General features: G+C 33.1%; 1 protein-coding gene across 3 annotated transcripts in view; it reads left to right on the plus strand.

The window, feature by feature from the left end:
* LOC101890183 (prolyl endopeptidase FAP) overlaps positions 1 to 18,225 on the plus strand; it is a 94,673-nt gene that overhangs the window by 56,782 nt on the left and 19,666 nt on the right. The gene's annotated exons all lie outside the window — the stretch shown is intronic.

The following is an 18,225-nucleotide window of genomic DNA, read 5'->3' on the forward strand; positions in this document are numbered from 1 at the left end:
AACTTTTCTAAAGCAATGATACGCATTCAAATATAGCATTTTCAGATTAAATGAAACCTTTTTCAATTCAAATGAAACCTTTTGCAGCGGAAATGAAACCTTTTGCAGTGGAAATGAAACCTTTTGCAACGGAAATGAAACCTTTTGCAGTGGAATTGAAACCTTTTGCAACGGAAATGAAACCTTTTGCAGTGGAATTGAAACCTTTTGCAGTGGAAATGAAACCTTTTGCAGTGGAAATGAAACCTTTTGCAACGGAAATGAAACCTTTTGCAGTGGAATTGAAACCTTTTGCAGCGGAAATGAAACCTTTTGCAGTGGAATTGAAACCTTTTGCAGTGGAAATGAAACCTTTTGCAGTGGAAATGAAACCTTTTGCAACGGAAATGAAACCTTTTGCAAATCAAATAAAACTTTTAAATTTATAGAAGGAAAATAACAAAACATTTTTATTTTTAGTAGTTTTTAAATTAAATCAATTAATTATAACTAATATATTGACAAAGAGGATTTTTTATTGATTATAAATATCTACATTTATTCATATAATTTCTTAAATTTTCAATTATTGTAATAACAAATGATGCTTTATTGATCTGATATAAAATGCTTCCATTTTATTAAATTCCAAATGCTTAACGCTAAAAAGAGAAATTTAAACAAATTTTGGCCTTTATGGGTATGGCCAGGACTGAAATTACCATAATTTTTTATACTTGTACCTAATAAAGGATTCCCGCTTCGCAGCTTTATTGATTAAGGAGATAGAGCAGTCGTGATTTCAATAGACAGATAAGTGGAAATCATTAAATCATACTTTATGGGGTCTACGACGAATATTTAGAGGTGTTAGAATGACAAATTTAATATATCCTCCTTTTCATGGAGGAGATTATAAAAAGGTACCTAATTCGGGTCCTTTGAAAAAAATACCTTGAAAAACTTTTTTCAATCTTTCTGCATCTACAATTGTGTTTTATGGAAGTTTTGAGAAAAAAAATTATAAAAACATAGATATTAATAATCAACAAGAATTCCTCTTTAACTATATATTAGTTATAATTAGTTGATTTAATTTTAAACCTACTAAAAATAAAAATGTTTTGTTATTTTTCCTTCTAAAAATCTAAAAGTTTCATTTGATTTGCAAAAAGTTTCATTTCGGTTGCAAAAGGTTTCATTTCCGCTGCAAAAGGTTTCATTTCCACTGCAAAAGGTTTCATTTAATCTGAAAATGCTATATGTAGATCATACCAACTATGAACTTTCTTATAAATTCCCAATATAATATTGTTTTTTTTTTTTTTTTTTGTTACGGGAACTACTTAGTACGCATAGTGGTATCATATAGTCGGTCCGTCCGACTTTTGACCTTTCCTTACTGGTTAAAGCAGATGTACATTCATTCCTAAAAATGTACTCTTGGCTTAAGAAAAAGCAACAACAAAAATGCACAGAACTTAACAATAATTTCGTTTTGCATTTCCGCCATAAATTTGCAGCACGTCAGGCAAATCTACGTAGCGATTAACCTTTTCCCCATATTCGTTATTATATAACCAATTATTTCATTACACATTCGTGTGCAGGTGTGTGTCGTATGTTTTTCAACTGCTAATTGCCAGCTTAAAATTTGTGAACATTATTCGAAATGAAAGAACTTCTGTTGAAGGGAATTGTCTGGCCTCACTCACTGGCGTAAGCTTTCTTTAATTAGGACAACGACTCTGAGGCGGATGGACGGACGGTTGGATAGACGGTAGGGCGAATAGAGAATAAGTCATCCATTTATATTCGCTTTGAGATCGGAAGTGGGTTTGTGTTATAACTACTGACGGCCGGTGTAACATAGGTTGGTTAGGTGGCAAATGTAGTTTTTTTTTTTGGCAACTTTACGGCGGGGTCAGCATTAGTTCATGGATTCCGGAAACACGGCCGGAGTGACAAACAATCAAACAAACCGACAGACCGGTGAGTGAATAAATGGTCGAATGAATGAATGTGAGAGCTTACATGAAGCAATCAACACAAAAACCATATCGGCTGACAACAAACCCCACATCCAAAAATTAAAAAAGGAAACGAAACGAAACACGAACCAGCCGTGTTGGCCATGTTAGGTGGAGATTTTTTTTTTTTTGTTGTTTTTGTTAATTTAGTTTTGTTGGTTTGAGCTATTCTCTGTTTTGTTTCTTTTCTTTGGCTGCCAAGTTAATGACGTTGCACATCCTGAGCAGTCCGGCAGGCGGTTGTTACTCGAAAAGAAACAATTTCCACCGGCATAACGGCAACAACAATACCAACAACAGGGTGAAAGTGTTTGTGTGTCTGTGTGTTGGAAGAATGTATGGAAACATTTCAAGGGCCTTTCTGTGCGATTTCATTTCCGCTCTGAATTTATGGTAATCTGTCTCTACTACTGCCAAACGAACGAAACACGCTCCCAACTATTGCAAACACACACACACACACATGCAAATACACATACGTGCAGACATGTACATAAAGGTATATACAGTCAATATAGGCCGAAATCGTATTAATACTATCAATAGTTGGTAAAAATTATAATGAAAATATAATAAATATCTATAAAAGAGGAAAATGTTTGTATGTTTGTTTGTTTGTTTGTTTGTTTGTTTGTAATTTATGGACTCGAAAACCGCTGAATAGATTTTCCTGAAAATTTCCATATATACTGCAACATCGCCTGAAAATAACATAGGCTATATACATTTTTGATTTTCCACTTGGAACTGGAAATATAGCAGCAGAATCGGAGGTACCTCCCAAAAATTTAGATTTTATATGCACATATCTATTGATTGGTTGAAGATACAGTCTCCAAATTTGGAATACGTAACGGAATTTGGAACAAAAATAAGTTTGCCAAATTATATTGTAATCGGTTCAGATTTGGATATAGCTCCCATATATATTTTCGACCGATTTCGTTCATTTGATGCCTCAAACACAATATGAATGTTCGATTCCAATGAAATTTGGAATGTGTGACGGGATTTGATCCGAAAATAAATTTGTCAAATTATATTGAAATCGGTTCAGATTTCGATATAGCTCCCATATATATTTTCGGCCGATTCCTCAATTTCAATGAAATTTGAAACGTGTGATAGATTTTATCTAAAAAATAGATTTCCCAAATTATATTGAAATCGGTTCAGATTTGGATATAGCTCCCATATACATTTTCGGCCGATTTCATATATTTGGTGGACCAAACACGATATGTATTTCCAATTGTAATGAAATTTAAAATAAGTAACGGAATTGGGAGCCACAATGAATTTGTCAAATTAAATTGAAATCGGTTCAGATTTGGATATAGCTCCCATATATATTTTCGACCGATTTCATGTATTTGATGCACCAAACACGCTATGTATCTCTAATTTCAATGAAATTTGGAATGTGTAGCGGAAATTAAAACGAATATACATATGTCAAATTATATTAAAATCGGTTCAGATTTGGATATAGCTCTCATATATATTTTCGACCGATTTCATGTATTTTATGCACCATACACGATATGTATGTTCGATTCCAAAGAAATTTAGAATATGTAAAGGGATTTTGATTAGAAAATAAATTAGTGAAATTATATTAAAATCGGTTCAGATTTGGATATAGCTCCCATATATATTTTCCGCCGATTTCACATATTTGATGCACAAAACACGATACGTATTTCCGATTCCAATGAAATTCGGCATGAGTGGCTAAATTTGGTACAAAAGTAAATTTGACAAATTATATGTAAATAGGCTCAGATTTGATTATAGCTCCCATATATATACTCAGTCGATTTCACATATTTGATGCACCCAAAGCGAGAGAGACAAAATCTGGCACCAAAAAAAATTGCCAAATTATAAGGTGAGGTTTGGGTATAGCTAACATATATATTTCGGCCGATTTCATACATGTTATGCACCAAACATGATATATATGACCGATACAAATGAAATTCAAAATGTGTGGCGGAATTTGGTTACAATAATAAATGTGACAAATTAATTGGAAATTAGTTAAGATTTGGATATAGCTCCCATATATATGTTATCGCCCGATTTCACATGTTTGACGCACCAATTTCAATGAAATATGAAAGGTGTGGCGGAATTTGGTGTAAAAGTAATTTTTTTAAAATTATATTTAAACCGGATCAGATTGGGATATGATTTTAATAAGAACCATTGACCCACAACGCCTTAGGCTAACTCTAAAAAACAAAACAACAATTGATTTGAAATACGCTTATTACGGCGAAGTATGTTGCTATCTCGAATTCACTAATTGCAATAGAAATGTCACTCAACTACAAAAGATTGCAGTTTACTGCACGCTTGGTATTTGCTATGAAATAAATAAATCCGGAGGACAAACCCTTCGTGTATGTATGTCATGTTACTGCTTTTCTAATGGTTTTGGTTATTTACGCATTAAAGTAGTGCAATATATATTTTTTTTTAATTTTTAAATTTGTTTTTTTTTTCAACCAACATATATTCGTAAATAAAATTTTGAATGCATATAAAATCAAAAGGGGTAGCGAAGCGCACCGGGTTCAGCTAGTGAAAATATAAACTGGAACACTTCAAACCTCTGAATTAACAATAGGTTAAAATGGCGATGCACTCCGCAAATTAATTGTTTTTCTTCAACTGATATTGACGATATTAATTTACAAAAGTTATAATGTCCTAACTGGATCGGTCGCTATGAGTATAAAACAAATCTCTAACACTGACAGCAGATGGAGATGATCTTTTTTCAATGTATTCGAATGAACTTCCAACTCAATTGGTTCACTGTTGCGTACAGGCTGTACGCAGGCAATGAGCACACCTCTTTTAATTTAGAAATCTATATATATATATATATATATATATATATATATATATATATATATATATATATATATATATATATATATATATATATATATAAATAAATAAATAAATAAATATATATATATATATATATATATATATATATATATATATATATATATATATATATACTAGCTGGCCCGGTCCGCGTTGCCGGCCCCTACTTTTAGTCTATAATGCATATTTTTTTAAGCATTATAGAATTATGAAAGCGGCACAATTTTTATTATAAGTAAAATAACTCCATAGTAATTTCTAAATAGAAATAAACATTCATGGGAAAAATTATAATAGATAATAATCTACCGTCGGTTTTAGATATTTTGAATAGCCTGATCTTATTTTTCAGCCTAAGGCTATAATTGAGTGTTAAAAACCTGTATGATATAGAACTTCTATAATAGCCCCATGTGAAAACTCAGCTAAATTTTTGGTATTGAATTTCCAATGTTAAGAATGCCGTGCTGCGTGGTATTTAGTTTTGTCCACCTCATAATTGAGGGCGGAATGATTTCAAAAGAGTCAAAGATAATTGCTTTTTTACACCCATTACCGTGAAATATTAATTAATTTATTTTTGTCATTTAAATTGTGAGTTGGAGAACACATAAAGTCCATATTTTTCATCATAGTATAATTCAATAACGAACAAAAAAATTAATATTCGTGATTTTTTCATGTTTCTGCCACAATTTGATATTTCGGAGTTTATGGCATGTAGATGTTAATCCCACATCTACGTTCCCGACCAATATTCTCTTGGGAGTTTCAAATTCAATAGTATATCAAATTTTCTTTTCTGACCAAACATTGGTTAGGAAAGCGGATTTGTAGGTACACTAATGTGAGAACTATACTCGAATAAATGCCTATGTGGACAATTATCTGAGGGACGATTCTCTACCCCAGAGTTGCCTAAATACAATTTTTTAGCCAAATCAATTGATGAATGTGGTCAAGACCAAGATGGACTCTACTCCGAAAATTGAAAATATTATGAGAAGAGGTTTTTTACACCCTTAGAAACAAAGATGCCAAATAAAGGCCTAAAGATGAAAAAAATGTCGAAGACCCCGAACATGGCTTAAATTATATGATGGTTATACCAAAACATGATCATATTTTGCGAGGATGGTTTCTTATCAAATTAAAATGGGTGTGAGAAAAATGTGGTTAAAATGTAAACAATACTTGAAATAGGGTTGTACCCTTATCCGGGGGTCATATATCATGACCTGCAAAAGCGATTTAAGACATCTTGAAAGTTTAGGAACAATTTCTTTCTTTTTTCCTAAATGTCCAATTCGCTCTACCATTTTGCACCCTTTATATTCGGTATTTCACTGACTGCAGTTCCAATGAATTGCATTTTGAGTTCTCATTGGGCGGATTATTGCCATATGAAAGATGTAGGTCCACGTAGGTCACTCATTTTATTTTAAATATTATTCATTCAGATTTCAAGGCAATAAAAAATGTTCACTTCAATATAGTATGTCAAATTGAAAAAAATCACACCAAAAAGAAATTTGTTATTAATATTTTTATTGGATACCATTCCAAAATTGTATGAATTGTCAAGCCGTTCTTTAGTTATACCTTATGTAATTTTTTCCCCGATTTGAGAATTTTTGCAATGAGATCTCTTTTTTCAAGATTTTTAGAAACTTTGACTTAAATTTGGTGTGACCGCGTTAAATTATTTCGATAACATCTATTTCGTTTCGCCACCACATAATTTGGTACTACACTTCAATGTAACCCGGCTTCTATTTCAGTTCTCAAGAAATCGAGTCAAAATAAATTGGTATTAATAATAGAATCAAAAAGAAATAAAAATATTAAAAAAAACACTACAAATGTACATTCGAAAAAAGTAAGTCAAAATAGAAAAAAAAAACATACAAAATAAAACATTACGATTGTACATTTCAGAAGTCAAAATGAAAATGTCAATATATATCACATTTTTACGCGATTTTTTTGAATATTATCCTTTTCGGAAAAGAGACAATTCAGAATTTGTATGAATCGTTAAAATCAGATCAGCGGTTCTTGAGTTATAAGCGTAGTAACTAACACAACTTACATTTATATATATAGATATATATATATATATATATATATATATATATATATATATATATATATATATATATATATATATATATATATATATATATTCGTTGGTAACGGAATCAGTTGAGAACGGCTGAACCGTTTTGCATAATTTTTTGTACAAACGTTCGTCATACCCCGAGTTAGGTTTTTAAAGAAAACAATTTTGACCACGCCTACTTTTACGCCCACTATTTCGATTTATCTAAAATCCTTATATTTGCCAAATAATGAAGATATCGGTTTTAAAATTTTTACACGACATACTGTAGACTTCACCTCTAATCCTAAGTATTTATTTGGGGGCAGAGGAACTGACCATAAACCAATTGTTGTTCGTTGGTAATTGAATCAGTTGAGACCGGTTGGAACTATTTGGATATATTTCTTTAAGGTTCGTCCTACCCCGATTTAGGTTTTTATGCAAAGAAAAAGTGACCACACCCAATTTTGCGCCCATTTTTTCGATTTATCTAAAATCTTAATATTTGCCAAAATCATGGAGATATCTTTTCCACACGTAGTATACGACGGAAACTTGACTCTCCATCCCTCCCCCAACCCTAGATATCTGTTTGGGGTCAAAGGAACTGGCCACACCTACTTCTTTAAATTTATATGTAAAAAAATTGAAAAAGTATAGTAACATATCAGTTGTGAACGGCTGGGCCGATATGACTCCAATTTTCTTTTGGTTATTTGTAATTACAGTGGAAACGTTGTCATGAAAAAAAATGTTGAGAAAAATCGCGAAACTGAAAAAATTGACTGTTATGTAATGATATGGAATTTTGTGTAGAATTGTTTCAGAATTCCTTTTGGAATTGAAAATTCTTATTGAAAGAAACAAAACCGAGAAAATCGAGAAAGTTTGCATATTTTCTATACACGTTGTTATATGGTTGCCATACCCAAATGGGTAGCGAACCATCTGACATGGGCATATTATAAACAGTTAATGTATACTTTTTAATATATATGCTATACTAGGTGGCCCAGTCCGCGTTGTTGGCCCGTTTTAGTTTGAGAGTTAAAAACCTTAATAATATAGCATATGTATTAAGAAGTACACCTTAACTGTTTATAATAGGCCCATGTAAGATGGTTCTCTACCCCCAAAGTAGCCTAAACACGCATTTTAGGTCAAATCGATTCGAAAATATAATCAAAACCCTCGAAATAGGTAAAATCAGGAGGTAGTTTTATATGAGCGCTACTACGAAACATTGACATTGACACATTTCAGCGAAGAGGTCTTCTACCAGAAGTTAGATGCCAAATAAAGGCAAAATCAATTGAAAATGTGATCTAGATCCTGGTAATACGAGTTATAATGAAGCATGGTCCTATACTTTTAATTATTTGAATGAATTTGTTTTCTTTTCTAAAATCTCAAATTACCAACATTTGAGGAATTTGAAAGGGGCTATACCATTTGAGGGGGGCTATATTACAATGTAGACCAACCTGATACATATTTTGTACAAATGATTCCTCATGTAACCCCTGGGACTGTATCAAATTTTAAACTTTATCGTAACTTTACAAAATGGACTCTAAAAAGTTAGATCCGGGAACTCCTCTTTTGGGATTTTTATTTACCAACCGAAAAATTTTCTAACCCCAAGATTGTCTGCGGTGCAGTGTAATTACTGACAATAGCGCATAGTGCGCGTATAACGTTACCTATGATTTAAGGTATGTATCGAGATTCGATACATATTACTTCGAAGTTTGTTTTTGTCAGTGTGACTAGATCTAAAATAGTGTTGCAGCTAAAACAGCATAAAAATAATGCTAAAAAGGCCAAACAAAAAAAAAAATAAAATGCCAAAAAGTAATGCTAAATTTAATGACGTATTTAAACTCTGCAACACTATGTGTTGTGGGTATTGTAAGTTTGATTGGGCCAAAAATTATGTAACACTTCGAAATTTTGGCTTCCCACATAGAAAAGAATATATCGATCTTCCAATCTCGCTGAGCTGATCTAGCTTTGTTAATTTGCAATCAGGCTACAGGTCACAATTATAGACCAATCGACGCGGAATTTAGCGTGGGGCTAGAGCTTAGAACTGGGCAAAAGCTTTCCAATTTGGATGGTCATCGGATAATATTGAGGGGATGAAATAGACCATAAGTTTTTTGTTAAAAAAAAAACAACTTTCCCATTAAACCGCGAATATTCATAATCCCAGTGAAATTACAAATAGACGAAAAGGCCTATTCTGACCGTTTCGTAGATGTCGATAGTGAAGATATCGTATATATATAGCTACATATAATCGCTAGAATGCTTACATCTCAAAAATAGCTGGACTGATTTTGACAAATCTTGTCAATTCAGAATGCCCTCTTGACAGGAAAGAAAAATTCTAGACAAACACGCATGAAAAGATCCCAATTACGATGAGAATATTGATTTTGTGATATTTTCTTATAATTTTCCATTTTCGTCGCATGAGATATTTTCATTTTGACTTACAACATTGAATTTTACATTTTGTAATATTTTTACTCCTTACAACACTATATAGTTAGGATATTATATACAGGGCACATTTATGGCCCGATCCTCACGAAATGTTGGATGGAGGTGGGGTTAGTGTCAGAATAGAAGCCTGATGTTCTTGGAGATGATCGTAAAATATTTAGGAGCTCAAATGGACCAACAACTGAAAGTTTTCTGACACGTCATAATTTTAAGTGGGGGTTCAGTATCGGCCCTGTCAAGCATTTTGGATGGCCATCGAATAACAGCTAGCGGATAAAATAGGTCCCAATTTTTGTGGGAAAAAATTCCAAAATGTCTATTCTACCGAAATGCTGGAAGTGAATTCCAGGCGAATTATGAAATACACGAATGGCGCACTTCTAATCTCTTTTACAACAATTCATATAGAGAAGCCTTAATTTGCAAATATTGCATTACCATGGAATTTATTAGAGATGACAGGTTTTAAAAAATATTTGGATCCAAATCCATGAATGTTATTCGGAAGGAGGACCAATAGGGTCCAACATCTGTATAATATAATTTTAATAAAATGTATTAAGTCCTACTACTTGAAAATTAGTGACCGAATGATTAGAATGAGATCGTTTGTAATCTTAAAATGTTTGCAACCTTTATTTAATCTTTTCAATCCGCATCTAATGTAAAAAGGTATGTAATATCATTCTATTTCTAATTTCTACTTTTATAACGTTCATGTCACTGAGAACTCTTCCAACTTCTGCGTTACTAAATGGTAAAATTAGACACTTCATAACAAAAGAGGACAATTCCTTGAACGGGCTTTCATTTAAAGCATTTTAAAATTCTTATACACACATCCAAAAATAAATAAAATAAATGTTCTTGTAATTTAATTTTTTATATTTAAGAAAAATTGGATTTATATGAAAGCACTACAATTTAAGAAAATTTTTGGACAAAAGAAAATGCTAAATTTATTATTTCAAAAAGCTAAAAAATGCTAAATGAAAATTTTGCAGCTAAATACAAAAAAAAAAAAAAAAAAATGCTAAATTTAACTACCACAATTGTATTGGAAAATAACTTGAGAAGGAAGCGAGACATGAGTACTCCTGAATCCGCATAGGATCACATACATTTTTGAATTTCCACTTTGAACTGGAGATATATCTCTCATTATAAAAGAGGACAATGTTTGATGCAGTTGTTTGTTGTTTGTTGGTTTGAATTTATACGGAAAACCGCTGAATAGCATTTTTTAACAGTTTCCTGTTACTCAACACATTAAAGTAATGCATATAATTTTTTGAAATAAGTAAATCATCTTGGAATGATATATAGCATCAAAGCGGAGGAGCCCCCAGCAGTAAATTAATTTATATGCACACATCGATTACAGATACAGACTCCAAATTTGGAATGCGACTTGGAATTTGGAACAAAAATAAATTTGCCAAATTATATTAAAATCGGTTAAGATTTGGATATACATTTTCGGCCGATTTCAAGTATTTGATGCACCAAACACGCTATGTATCTCTAATTTCAATGAAATTTGGAATGTGTAACGGAATTTAAAACGAACATACATTTGCCAAATTATATTGAAATCGGTTCAGATTTGGATATAGGTTCCATATATATCTTTTGGCCGATTTCATGTATTTTATGCACCAAACACGATATGTATGTCCGATTCCAATGAAATTCAGAATGTGTGGCAGAATTGACGGAATTTACTACAAAAATGATTCAAATTATGTTGAAATCGGTTGAGGTTTGTAAATAGCTTCTATATATATTTTCGGCCGATTTCACAGCGTCCATTTTCCTCATTGAAGGCTTGAGTCGTTGTCGGCTTATTCGCTTATACCAGCGACTCCAATTTTGGTCTCCGATGGGAATATGACTGATGCAGCAATTGAATTGTTTCTCGGGCTGTATGGCATGTGGCGCCGTCTTGTTGAAACAACATGGCCTTCATATATTCATTACTTAAATTCTAGACAAGAAAAAGCTGGTAATAATTTCACGATCCCGATTTCTGATTTATTGCTCGAAATATATCCAAGTTTCGTAGATATCGATTCAGAGTTGAATATAGCTCCCAGACAATATTTACTTTCGATTTCCAATTATAACTGCTCTAAAGCCATAATGCACATTTAAAAACGCTTTATAATTGTTGCGATCTATTTGACATAAATTCCCCAAAAAAAGTTTATTTGTTTCGGGTTATTCTACTAACTATGGTTATTGGTGTAGAGTAGCACATAGTCGGCCCGCCCGACTCTTGGCGTGTCCTTTTTATACCCTTTTGGAAAGCGGAATGACAGAGTAAATATACCCTCTATCCTTTGTGGGAGGGAAGTGCGTTCAGGAATTTAAGAAAACCCCGCTACATAGAACTTCTGTCAAGAGGTAGACCAATATTGGCGCGAATTTTCAACCAAATAAAATACAAAATACCATAATCGTATTCAATTCGTTAGAAAATTGTAGCTGAAAGTTTTGAAATTTCGAATATAAGAATAGACTAATAAATGTGTAGACTGAAAAGTTTTACCTAACGGCAGATGTTTGGTCATTGGGAGAGTAAAGTCACTCAGGGCTAGTGAGGCACTCGACTTCGAAAACAATTTTATTTTTAAGTTCTAAATTTTTTTTTATATTTCACCCCATAGATGGGTAATGTAAATGTAAACGAAGTAACTGTTTTGTTTTCAATTGATATATAATAATGGATCATAATAATATTCAATATTTTATATTTTGGGAGGATCAAGTGACTTAAGACTTAAGCTCTCTCACAGCATGAAGGACGCTTTTTTTCGAAGATAAGACAACTTTTTAGTCTATACCTTTATTTGTCTATGATATCAGTAGAAACAGCCATGCCATGAGGGGGGTACTACATTAAGCTGATTCTTATCCTAAAATTGGACACAATTATTTAAAATGAACAATCCAAACAAAATATGTACCCATTCGATTCGATTTAGAATATACAAAATGCCAATCCCACATTACGATAGTCCACCACACTACATGTAGCGTGAAAGATTATAAAAACGACTTTGGAAAAGAAGCTAAACTCGGTTGGTTTCGTTGTCGTCACTGTCGCTGCTGTTATTTTTGCCGTTGTTGTCGTCATTGAGACGTTGGGCGTGTAGTTGTGTTGTTTTATTCAAGTCGTAGATGTTTTATTCAGATAATAAAATGGCAAAAATAAATGAAGCATGGCCAAAGGACAAAGGCAAAAGAAAATGGAACCGGCGTTCGACCTCTGACACTTTTACCGCCAATGGAAATGATTTTCTTTTATCAATGTCTGGGTGTTTGTTCCATTTTGTTCCATTTCGTGAATAACTTAAGTCGGGTATGAACTCTGACTTACTGAAAATACACTTAGACACATACGCACTCATGTTGCACGGTCATAGCAGTAAAATAATGTAATAAAAATTACACCATCAGCGAACTCAGTTCCAGTACCAGCTTACCGCATGTCATTTACATATTCAAGTTTGCTTTTACTTCGACACCAATGGCTTTAAAGCCAACGACTATGGCAAAGGGTTCTACAAAGCGAACTAAAATGGGAATATTTCATTACATTTCGCTATGCAACATGAAGGGTATACTAAGTGTGTGAATCCGTTAGTGAAACCACGATGTAACAGTCTAAGGCCCCAGAAATGGAGCAGGAAAATATCGATGGTCGTTATAGCGGATAAATGTAAAAGGTGACTTTAAAAATTCCAAAAAAAAAAACAGTAATGAAAGTCCTAAAATCGGGCGGGGCCGACGTTATGATACCCTACACCACTTTGCTAATTTTGTAGAGCTCCACATAACAATTAACAGATTTTATGGGAGAATTTAATCATACACGCTATGATTTTAATTGTAATGTAAAGTTCAAAGGACTAAATATGCCGAAGCATCTGTATATTTTAAATTCGGACTTGTATTGGCCATTTGGTGCAAAATTAATTTGAAATCAGATAAAGATATATATTGGAGCTATATCCAAATCTGAACCGATCTCGATAAAATTTTGCAAATATATTTCTAAGCTGTATTTGATATATTTCCCTGAATATCGTTGTTACGGAATGCATATTACGGCTGTGGGTAACAAATACAACAACAACATTTCTGAGATGCATTTGATATATTTCCCCAAATATTGTTGTTAGAGAGTGTATATTACGGCTGCGGAGGACAAAAATAACAAATCGGATGAACAATATATATGGGAGTTATAGCTATATCTTAACCGATTTCGATCAAATTGGGCATACTTATTTTCAGGCCTAATTTGGTTGTATGTGCAAAATTCCATACTATTCGGGCTGATATTACACGTTTGGTGCACAATAAAAGGTAAATCGGACGAAGATATATATGGGAGCTATATTTAATTTTTTTTACCGATTATCTCCAATTTCAATAGGGTTCGTCCTTGGGCCAAACAGATGTTGCTTGGAAAATTTCATCTCAATCGGATAATAAATGCGACCTGCATTTTGTTCACAAGAATACATGGACAGACGGACGGACTGACATGCATAAATCAACTCAGAAAGTGATTCTATGGAGATCCTCAAAGTAACTATGGGTCTATCTCGCTTCCTTCTCCATGTTACAAACAAATGCACAAAGACATAATACCCTTACCACTATGTGGTGTAGGGCATAAACAGTAAATAAAGGTTCGAAGTCGGACACCAATTTATAAATTTAGTAGAGCTGTCCATAACAAACAAACGTTTTACGGGAAATTGATGATCGTTTTGAATGCGTATTAGGGCTTGAAAGCAGATATAATTTAAAGCCGAAAGGAACGATGTATCTGATGCCCAAATATCCAAATATCGTTGTTATGGATAGCATTTTACGGGTGTGAGAGACTTAAATACAAAATCATATGAAGCTTACATATGGGGACTATAGCTATATCTAAACCGATTTTCACCAAATTTGTTACACCTTCTCCCAGGCCAAATTAGTCCGTATGTGCCAAGATCCATTCAACTCGGGCTTATATCAATCATTTGGGGACAATAGTTAAATAAATGCCTTTGTGGACAATTATCTGTAAGATGGTTCTCTGGCCCAGAGTAGCCGAAATAAACTTTTTTAGCCAAATCAATTCATGAATGTAGTCAAGAACAAGATGGACCCTACTCCAAAAATTGAAAATTTTATGAGAAGAGGTTTTCTACCCCCCCTTACAAACAGAGATGCAAAATAAGGCAAATAAGAAGAAAAAAAGTGCCTAAGAATCGGAAAATAGCCCATCATATAGCAAATCATATGATTCTGATACCAAAACGTGGTAATTTTTTTCAAGGATTGTTTCTTCTCAAATTACTAACATTTACCGAAATTAGTTGGAAAAACAATATGGTTCAAATGTAAAATATACTTTTCATCGGGTTGTTCCTTATACGAGGGTTATGACCCATACCATGACATGCAAGAGCGATTTAAGGTATCTTGAAAGTTTAGGAAGGATTTCTGGAAGGATATAAATCCTTTTCTTAATAAATGTCCTATTTTCGCAACCTTTACATTCGGCATTTCACTGATTGCAGTCCCAATGAATTTTGTATTTTAAGTTCTCATTGGACGGATTATTGTCCTGTGAAAGAAGTAGGTCCACGTGAAATGATGAAAGATATTATTCGTATAGTTCCACTTAACCGATAAATAAATACATAAAATCTATAAATAATAGTTTTGTCCGTTAGCGCTTTGTACTACCCTAAAAAGACTACACACTATACTAGAATTCAAAAAGAAACCAGCAAGGAAAGCTCTAAAGTCCGGCGGAGCCGACTATATGATACCCTACACCACTATGCATATTTAGTAGAGCTCTCGCGAAAGAAAGGTTTATATTGGGCATTTCTGAGCTCACTGAGATATCTGGTACAAAATATGATTATGGTAGAGTGCATATTCCGAAAGTTGGAGATTTAAATACCAAATCGGATGAAACATATATATGGGAGCTAAAGCTACATCTTAAGCGATTTTCACCAAATTTTAAGTATTGACTTCTTGTATGAATTCGCTTGGAAGTGCAGCATTTCACTCACTTTGGACTGAAATTAGACATTTGGTGCACAAGAAACCTAATATCGGACAAAGATATTTGGGGGAGATATATCCAAATCTGAACCGATCATGATAAAATGGGGTGTATATAACGAATGTGAGGGTCTTAAACACCAAATCGGATGAAACATAAATATGGGAGCTATAGCTATATCTGAACCGATTTCCACCAAATTTAAAGTACTTATTTCTATATTAAATTCGGTCGGAAGTGCCAAAATTCACACCATTTGGACTGATATTAGCCATTTGTTGCAAAAGAAACTTAAAATCGGATGAAGCTAAATCCAAATCTGAACTGAACTTGATAAAATTTGATCTATGAATTGCTAGGTTGTATCTGATATCTGGTGCTAAATATCTGTCTTGTGGAGTGTATATAACGAATGTAAAGGACTTAAACGCCAAAATCTAATGAAACACATATATATGGGAGCTATAGCTATATCTGAACCACATTTGAATCACATGCTTGTAGGCTGAATTCGGTCGGATGTAGCGAAATTCACACCATTTGGACTGATATTAGCCATTTGGTGCACAAGAAACCTAAAATCGGATGAAGATATATATGGGAGCTATATCTAAATTTGGACCGATTTTCACCAATTTCAAAAGGGTTCGTCCTTGAGCCAAACCAAAGCTATTTAGAAAATTTCATCTCAATCGAATAATAAATGCCACCTGTATTTTGTTTACGAGAATACATGGACAGACGGATGGACGAACATACAGATGGACACTATGTGGTGTAGGGTATAAAAACACAACAAATGTACATTCGGAAATAGTAAGTCAAAATCGAAAAAAAAAAATCATCTATATATATAAAAATCAATTGTTGTTCGTTGTACAAACGTTAGTCATACCCCGAGTTAGGCTTTTAATGAAAAAATATTGACCACGCCTTCTTTTACGCCCACTATTTCGATTTATCTAAAATCCTTATATTTGCCAAAATAATGAAGATATCGGTTTGAAAATTATTACACGAGATACTGTTCACTTTCCCTCCAATGCTAAGTATTCTAAAATCCTTATATTTGCCAAAATCATGAAGATATCTGTTCCACAGTTAGCATACGACGTAATCTTGATTCTCCTTCCAACCCTAGGTATCTGTTTGGTGTCAGAGGAACTGGCTACACCTACTTCTTTAAATTTATATGTAAAAAATTTGAAAAAGTATAGTAACACATCAATTGAGGACGGCTGGGAATATTTGACACAAATTTTCTTTTGGTTATTTGTAATTAAAGTGGAAACCTTGTCATGAAAGAACATTTTGAGAAAAATCGCGGGACTGAAAAAATTGACTGTTCCATTATGATATGGAATTTTGTGTAGAATTGTTTCGGAATGCCTTTTGGAATTGAAGTTCTTATTGAAAAAATCGAGAAAGTTTGCATATTTTCTATACATGTTGTTATATGGTTGCCATACCCAAATTTTCGATTTTGATTAGATATGGAAATAATCCATCCCATGAGAATTGAATATGCAAAATTCATTGGGACTTCAATCAGTGAAATATGAAGAAGCACTGTAATATGCGGACTATACTAAATAGTGGAGTGAATTGAAAATATAGTATGAAAAGGATTCATATGCTCGGAATATTATTCCGAACCCTTAAAAGTAACCTTAAATCGTAGGTAACGATATACGGGCACTATGCGCTATCGTCAGTAATTACACTGCGCCGCAGACAATCTTGGGGTTAGGAATTTTTTTTGGTTGGTAAATAAAAATCCCAAAAGAGGGGTTCCCGGACCTAACTTTTTTTTATTGTCCATTTTATATAGCTTAACCATACACAAAGGGCCGCAAATATTTTGCCCTATACTCCGCAAAAGTTACGATAATGTTTTAACTGTGATACAGTCCTATGGGTAACATGAGGAATCATTTGTACAAAATATGTATCAGGTTGGTCTACATTGTGGTATAGCGCCCCTCAAATGACATAGCCCCTTTAAAATTCCTAAAATGTGGGTATAAAATAAAAACAAATTCTTTCAAATAATTATAAGTATAGGACCATGCTTCATTATAACTCTTATGTGAAGGTGTCCGGTGATTTTAGCTATTAGCATTTTCAATTGATTTTGCCCTTATTTGGCAACTAGCTTCTGGTAGAAGACCTCTTTGCGGAAATTTTTCAATATCATTTTTTCGGAGTAACGCTCATATAAAAGTACCTCCTGATTGTACCTATTTCGAGGTTTTGATAAAATTTTCGAATCGATTTGACTTAAAATGTGTTTTTAGGCTACTTTGGGAGTACAGAATCATCTTACATGGGCCTATTATTAACCGTTAATGTATACTTTTAATATATATGCTACATTATTTAGGTTTTTAACTCACAAACTAAAAGCTCTTGTGCGGACTGGGCCAGCTAGTTCAATATAAAACATTACGATTGTACATTTCAAAAGTCAAAGGATTTTTTTTTTTTGGGATTTTATCCTTCTCGGCCAAGAGACAATTCCGAATTCGCCTGAATCGTTAAAATCAGATCAAGCTGTATTCAATTTTTGGTATGTTTGGTTATTTTAATATGATTCTCAAACCATGTTG

The sequence above is a fragment of the Musca domestica genome, unplaced genomic scaffold (assembly GCF_030504385.1).
Source record: "Musca domestica strain aabys unplaced genomic scaffold, Musca_domestica.polishedcontigs.V.1.1 5, whole genome shotgun sequence".
Classification (NCBI taxonomy): domain Eukaryota; kingdom Metazoa; phylum Arthropoda; class Insecta; order Diptera; family Muscidae; genus Musca; species Musca domestica.